Raw genomic sequence first — 7,434 nt, 5'->3', positions numbered from 1 at the left:
TTATGGGATGGTTAGGGAGGGCTGGTAACAGTAGTGTAGCTATAATATAGGGAATAAGGACCCCTGGTCTATAGTAGTGTGCTATATTAGGAGAATAGGGCTCATGGTACACCAGTAGTGTGGGAACACTATATAGGCGTAATAGGGTTGTCACTATTCAATAGGTGGGTCCCTGGTTTAAAGATAGTGAGACCTTATGTTAGCGTTGAGTAATAGGGGGCTCTGGTCAACAGGTAGTGCACTATATAGGGAATAGGGTTCTTAGGGCCTGGTCTAAAGTAGTGCACTATATAGGGAATAGGTTCTAGGGCTCTGGTCTAAAGTAGTGCCTATAGGGAATAGGGTTTCTATAGGGCCTGTCTAAAGTAGTGCACTGGATAATACGGGAATAGTGGTTCCATAGGGCCTCTGAGTTAAAGTAGATGCACTATATAGGGATAGGGTTCTATAGGGCATGGTCTAAACGAAGTGAGGCACTATATAGGGAATAGTGGTTCATAGGGCTCTGGTCTAAAGTAGTGCACTATATAGGGAATAGGGTTCACATAGGACTCTGGTCTAAAGTAGTGTTAGGTCACAGATTTAATAGGAAGGGGGTGATGGTATACATAACAGGCTCTGGGTTAAAGTAGTAAGCAGTTTTGTATAGGTAGGGGGTAGGGGTTTCGGGGTAGGGCACTATACTGGCATCAGGGGGTATTAGTAAGTAAGTGGGGCACTATACCTGGGGAACACACACAGGGAATTAGTGGAGGGTCGGGGCATAGGGCTTCTGGTCTAAAGTATGTACTATCTAGGGAAATCGGATGGTTCTTATAGGGAGGGTCAGTCAGCTATAAAGTAAGTGCCAGCCATGTAAGTGGGAGCGTGGATGGAAAAGCGATGCCCAGTTTATGGCGCACTTTGGTGAAAAAAAGAACAACGCCCAACAGGTCTGGTGAGACACACCCACAGGGTTTAGGCCCGGAACAACCAGGTTGGGCTGGAACAGCACAGTTTAGCTGGGGAAACAACAGGTTTGGCGGAACACTCAACTCACATATCGTAAGAAGTGGGTGAGGAATATCACACGGTGAGGAGCACTGTTGTGAGCCAACAAGATATGTTCATCAGGGTGGACTGGCGTAAAGAAACACGCATAGCAAGTTATGCGCCTTGTGTAGGGAACAGCACATGGGTTTAGGTGTAGTGAGTACTGGGAAAGCCCAGTTAGACCACAGATGGGAAACAATAAGCAGGGTATATGTTCTGCGAAACACGTTGAAGTGTAGAATATCGGTAGACAATCATGAGTGAAGCGGAGGGTTGGAACACCGTTTTAGGGTGGAAACCCAGTAGGGGACAAACCACGGGATGGCAGGAGAAACGAAATGAAAGTTCGCGGAGGATTTTGGCCGACATTCTGCTAATTTTGTCATCGATTTATTTAAAAAATATATATATTCTCTCCAATTTCGATCTTGTCTCATCACTGCAACTCCCCAACGGGCTCGGGAGGCGAAGGTCGGGTCATGCGTCCTCTGAAACATGACCCTCCCCAAACCGCTTCTTAACACCCGCCCACTTAACCCAGAAGCCAGCAGCACTGATGTGTCAGAGGAAACACCGTTCAACTGACTACCAGAGTCAGCCTGCAGGCACCCGGCCCACCACAAGGAGTCGCTAGAGCGAGATGAGCCAAGTAAAGCCCCCCGGCAAAACCCTTCCCTAACCCGGCCTCCATACAACTCTGTTCCCTAAACTACACTGAACAAAAATATATACGCAACATCCAACAATTTCAAAGATTTTACTGAGTTACAGTTCAAATAAGGAAATCCGTCAATTGAAATGCATTAGGCCCTAGTAAATGTATGTCACATGACTGGGAATACAGATCTGCATCTGCTGGTCACAGATACCTTCAAACAAAAGGGTAGGGACGTGGATCAGAAAACCAGTCAGTATCTGGTGTGACCACCATTTGCCTCATGCAGCGCGACACATCTCCTTCACATAGAGTTGATCAGGCTGTTGATTGTGGTCTGTTGAATGTTGTCCCACTGCTCTTCAATGGCTGTGTGAAGTCGCTGGATATTGGCGGGAACTGGAACACGCTGTCGTACACGTCGATCCAGAGCATCCCAAACGGGTGTCATGTCTGGTGAGTATACAGGTCATGGAAGAACTGGGACATTTTCAGCTTCTAGGAATTGTGTACAGATCCTTGAGACATGGGGCCGTGCATTATCATGCTGAAACATGAGGTGATGGTGACAGAGAGAGAGCAACAACAGTAGGGTGTGAATCCTCATGCCAAGTACAGGAGTAGAGGGGTGAGGAGAGGAGAGGAGGGGTGAGGAGAGGGGTGAGGAGAGGAAGGGTGAGGAGAGGAAGGGTGAGGAGAGGAAGGGTGAGGAGATGGGGTCATGAATAACCATGATCCCTCTGTATTTCTGTCATCACTATTCTAATGGATGGTAGGAGAGCCCTATGTTGTTATTTAATACACTAAACGCAAATCAATTCCCAATGAGGCTATACACTACAACACTGCAGTGCACATTAAATGATAAAGCTGTGTGCCGGCAGTTGAAAATAAGCCGTCAGCGACATTTGGTACAACACATCTTAACTACTGAGACGTGTGTTTCTGTTGTACTTTGTCCCTGGATCAATAAATGAACTCAGTAAGGTTGCTTAGTTCAGAATTAGTTGTATCACTGGTTCACACTCATTAAGACTTCCAGAGTAGATATGGTTGGGTTTGCGCAGCATTTGATATCATTGAAGACCAGTGGCACATCAACGTTTTGCTTCCCTGCCAGTTTCCAGGTGGAGGACTGGGCTGGTGTTACTAGTCAATAGGTAAACCAATCAAAACTCCATGTCTGACAAGTCTGTTATCTGGAGTAAATATGTCGGGAGTCAGCAACTACTATGACGCAGTAGGAAGGTAAGTGATTGATCAATGAGGCCGACAGCGCACCGCGAGGCCGACAGCGCACCGCGAGGCCGACAGCGCACCACGAGGCTGATTGAAAAGGAAACATACAAGGAAGAGGCTGGTTAGAAGGGTGGGTGGCAGGATAACAGGTCAACTACCACGCACACAGCAAGCACATGTTCCTTCATGGCTCCATCACTGTTCCTGCCTGGCTCCCCATGAACGTGATGTGTTGGGAAGCGAGTGTTGCTGCGAATTACCAGACACGTGAAGCCGGGCAGAGCTTATCGCTAGGATAAAGACTGTATAACATCGACTGAGAACGGGAGAGACAAAGATAAGAGTACTATAGAAGGCCAACACCTGTGAGTTGCGAGGAAGGTTGAATTTCTAAGAGTCAGATGAGGTACGACGCAGACAGTAATCAACCATATATTATTTCATAGCCCATGGATTTCACATTTATTTCAATTTTCCCCCCAAAAAAGAATTGACAACCCAATACTGGTTTGCAAGCGGCTTGGAGCAAGATGGTTTCGAGTAGAGGGTCTTGTGCATTGACCTGATACATTAAGTGCATTTGAACTTTATCCATAAATTGTTTCCGCTGCCTTTTCCAGTCTGGATTTATCATTCGAACTCCCCCACCAATGCGTCTACAGTGGTGAGTGAAGCGAACTCAGGCGTACCAACGCCACAGGACCAAGCTCCACACACAGCGGACCAAGCAACACAAGCGGCCAGACCAAGCGGATCATCACGACGCGACCCAAGCACACCAGGCGGACCAAACAAACGAGCCGCAGAACAGACTGGGATATGGCCCATGCCATCACAAGCACTGCCGAAAAGATCTGCGTCGAGGGCCGACAACAACTCAACAGACTGGGGGGCCACAACAACTCAACAGACTGGGAGGGCCCACAACAAACTCAAATCAGACCCTGGGTGTGCCATTCAACAACTCAAAACAGAGTCCATAATATTGTCAGTAGAGGGTCCATAACCCACAAAAGTACTCTTGTAGCCTAAAGAGAAAGTTAAAAAAAAAAATTAAACAATCTGCGCATAGAGTTGCTAGTTGCCATTATCTTCAGATAGATAATATATGAATGCTAGTTTCAATTGAACTCGTAACGCGTGACGTTAATTTTATCAGTGACTTGTTCAAAAGGTGATATAAACCATTATTTAAAAGCGTGTCTTCACATTCAATTCTGAGCACGTATTTGTCATAATGATAACGCGTTTCCAAACAGCCCTCGAAACCTAGACCGGGACATGATCAGATCATCTCACACCCTAATCAACAAGCACCTACCTCGGCGCCCTCCCACTATTTACTATTCCCAGAATGACATCGTGGAATGACTAAAGCACTACTCGGCAGCTACTTTTTTGGCACCCACTTTTTCTGTATGAATAGTCGAGATATTTTGTTTTTTAGGGCAGCTAGTTTAATCCTCACAACTCATAGTTAGACTTAGACTATCTGAACGCCCAATTATGAGTGATTACCTATGAGAATATTTAGGACTTGGTAATGCCTCACTCCTAGGCCCAAGTCAAACGGATTCAATTGAGCCTACACTAGACCCTCTTATTACTACATTCATCATGGTTACTTCCCTTGATGGTCTTGCTTTCCTTTTTCCCTGTGTTTTATTGTCCCTTTCTGGCCATTGCGTATTGTAAAACAACTCAACTGTTCTGCTTTCACAGGTCTCTGGCTAGGTGATGACGCGGGAGTACGACCCTTGAGTTTAATGCTCATTTTCCAGCCTTGACCAATCCGAGCATACCATTGGTCAATAGACCCACAACTCTGGCATGAAACTTTACAAGATATACCTGTGTTGACATTTTACAGACAAATTAAAAAAATAATCTTTAAATCTTTCCCTTCTAGTTTTCATCTTGGCTGGAACGTGAATGCATGGTAATCTAGGCTCATGTTTCTTGTGCCTGTATCTCTTTGTGTAGGGGGCCTTCCAGTCGTCTCGATGCCCACGGGCATGTTTAGAAGAAGGGCCAATGATCGCAGGATCCCGTGGGCAGGCTAGCGGCAGCCCCGGCATGAATGCCAATCTGGCAGCCTACCTGTGGCCAGGACTATTGCCGTTGGTGTCTGGAGGCGGTTAAAGAGAAGTGGTGTCTGTCTTGATAAGCTAAGCAGGCAGTGGAGACCACATCACTTATTTAGCTGAATGCGCTGCCTTCAGAATGGGTATCTGGAAAATTGCAGATGGCAGTAAGTCTTCACTGTAAATGACATTCAACGATGCACTAGATTACCACCAAATGACTGTGCTCCACCACCCAGGCTCCCATCGACCCCCACCTCAACAGTCGCCAGACCATCATCCAAGTCGCCCAACCACCTCAACCCAGGTATAGCCCTGGAGGCGCCGCTTACGTCAGATGACGAAGCAGTTTCCATATACGGCAGAGCTTGTTTAGTATGCAACCCGGTCAGCTAAGGAGAACCTCTCAGATGGTAGACAAGCACGAGTGAAGATAATTGCTCAGATAACCACGTAAATCGTGATGTCTTTCTTAGTTTGTGCGCATTGCTCTCCAGATCCTCGCAAATCTTACTCGAATTGGCAGTTGACGACGTGATGTCGGCCATGCAGGAAAAGAATTCAATGAATGCTCGAGAGGTAGCCGCGTAAATAGTGCCCTTGCAACAGACTGGAGCCCATGAAACGCTCTGAACCAGCTCCAGAGACCTGGAACTTTGAACACGTAAAAAGATATTGAACAGTAGAATGATCAATTGTGATACCTTGCCACCTCTTTGCATCATTCTGTTCGCTCATGCGACTAGTATTGATCACGTATACAAGACTTGCAACTGCAGCTTGCTTGCCGGAAATCAGCCTCTATTTTCCTAATGACAGAATGTTAGTTTATGATATCGAGACCACAGCCTTGTGCATAAGATTCTAAACTTGTCCTGTGTCTAAGTACAGGTCACCTCAAGCGACCAGACCACCCGAGAGAACAAACCACAATTGCGCCACAGACACGAGCATAAGCCGGAGGGCAACCAGACTACTACCTTAATACACACACAAGGTAAAGGATAAAAGAATAGGTACATAAAGGATTATAGGAGAGTGGTGGTACCAAACGGCATCAGGCAAGCATGCTAGTAGATGCACAGAGCTACGTAATAACATATGAATGAGTTACTGTCCGAGGGTATTAAATAAAGTGGCAATTATTTAAAGTGGCTAGTCGAACATGTATACATAAAAGATGCAGATGCAGTAGATATATAGAGTACAGTATATACATATGAGATGGTAATGTAGGGTAGCTAGTATAGGACTAATGATGATATCCTATTTATACGATGGAGCACCAATGAGTCTCTAAGAAGTACAAGAGTGGATGCTTATAACATGAACTAACATATATCCATTGAGTTCAATAATGTGCTCCAGTGCCATACCAGAATCTCTATCACGGTCACTAGTTTTCTCACATATACAATCGTTTCGCCTCTGTTACGTTTGAACCTATCCACGATGAAGCGGAAGTTCTTAGCCACATACTTAGCGTTGAGTCATAGAACATTGTTTTTTCAACACAGCTCACAATGATGTTCCGCATCTTGAGGGGCGTTAGAAACGAATAACGAATAAGTCAGGTTGTTTTCAAGGTCGCTCGGTACCCCGCTTGGTGCATCCGTGAGGGAACTATACTCTACTCGCTCCTGTTCGGCAAATCTGAAATCTTATCAAGACGTCATGTGAATATCTTGGTCAGTGGCTTGCCAACGATGGTTGTATTGTCCTGCTGTGATGAATCAGATTTATGCACGTTCCATTTGAGTATTCCGTCGACTGGTGTGGAAGGGTACCTCAAGTTCACGTGACTCCAACAATTCCAAATTGGTAGAACTTTACATACACAAGTTGACTGTGCCTTTAACAGCTTGGAAATCATCAATGATGTCAGGTTTAGGAAGCTTTCCTAAAGAGCTAATTGACATATTTGAGTCAATGGAGGTGACTTGTGGATGTATTTTCACAGGCCCTACCTTCAAACTCAAAGTGACCTCTTGGCTTGAACATCATGGGAAAATCAAAAGATAGGCTAAGACCTCAGAAAAAAAATTGTTAACCCCACAAAGTCTGGTTCAATCCTTGGGAGCTAATTTCAAAAAATGCCTGAAGCTACCACGGTTCGATCCTGTATAAACAATAGTCACCCACAGTATAAACCACCATGGACACGCAGCCCTCGTTACCGCTCAGATGGAGACGCATTCTGTCTCCTAGAGATAAGTACTTTGGTGCGAAAAGTGCACAATCAATTCCCAGACCCAACCAGCAAAAGGGCACCTTGTGAAGTATGCTGTAGAAACAGGTACAAAACTATCTACATCCACAGCTAAAACGAGCCCTATATCAACATAACCTGAAAGGCCCGAACGCTCAGCAAGGAAGAAGCCACGCTCCCAAACACCCTCGGCTATAAAGAAAAGCACAGACTAC

The sequence above is a fragment of the Salvelinus sp. IW2-2015 genome, unplaced genomic scaffold (genome assembly GCF_002910315.2).
Source record: "Salvelinus sp. IW2-2015 unplaced genomic scaffold, ASM291031v2 Un_scaffold1849, whole genome shotgun sequence".
NCBI classification, from domain to species: domain Eukaryota; kingdom Metazoa; phylum Chordata; class Actinopteri; order Salmoniformes; family Salmonidae; genus Salvelinus; species Salvelinus sp. IW2-2015.
Note: the sequence above shows the minus strand (reverse complement) of the source record.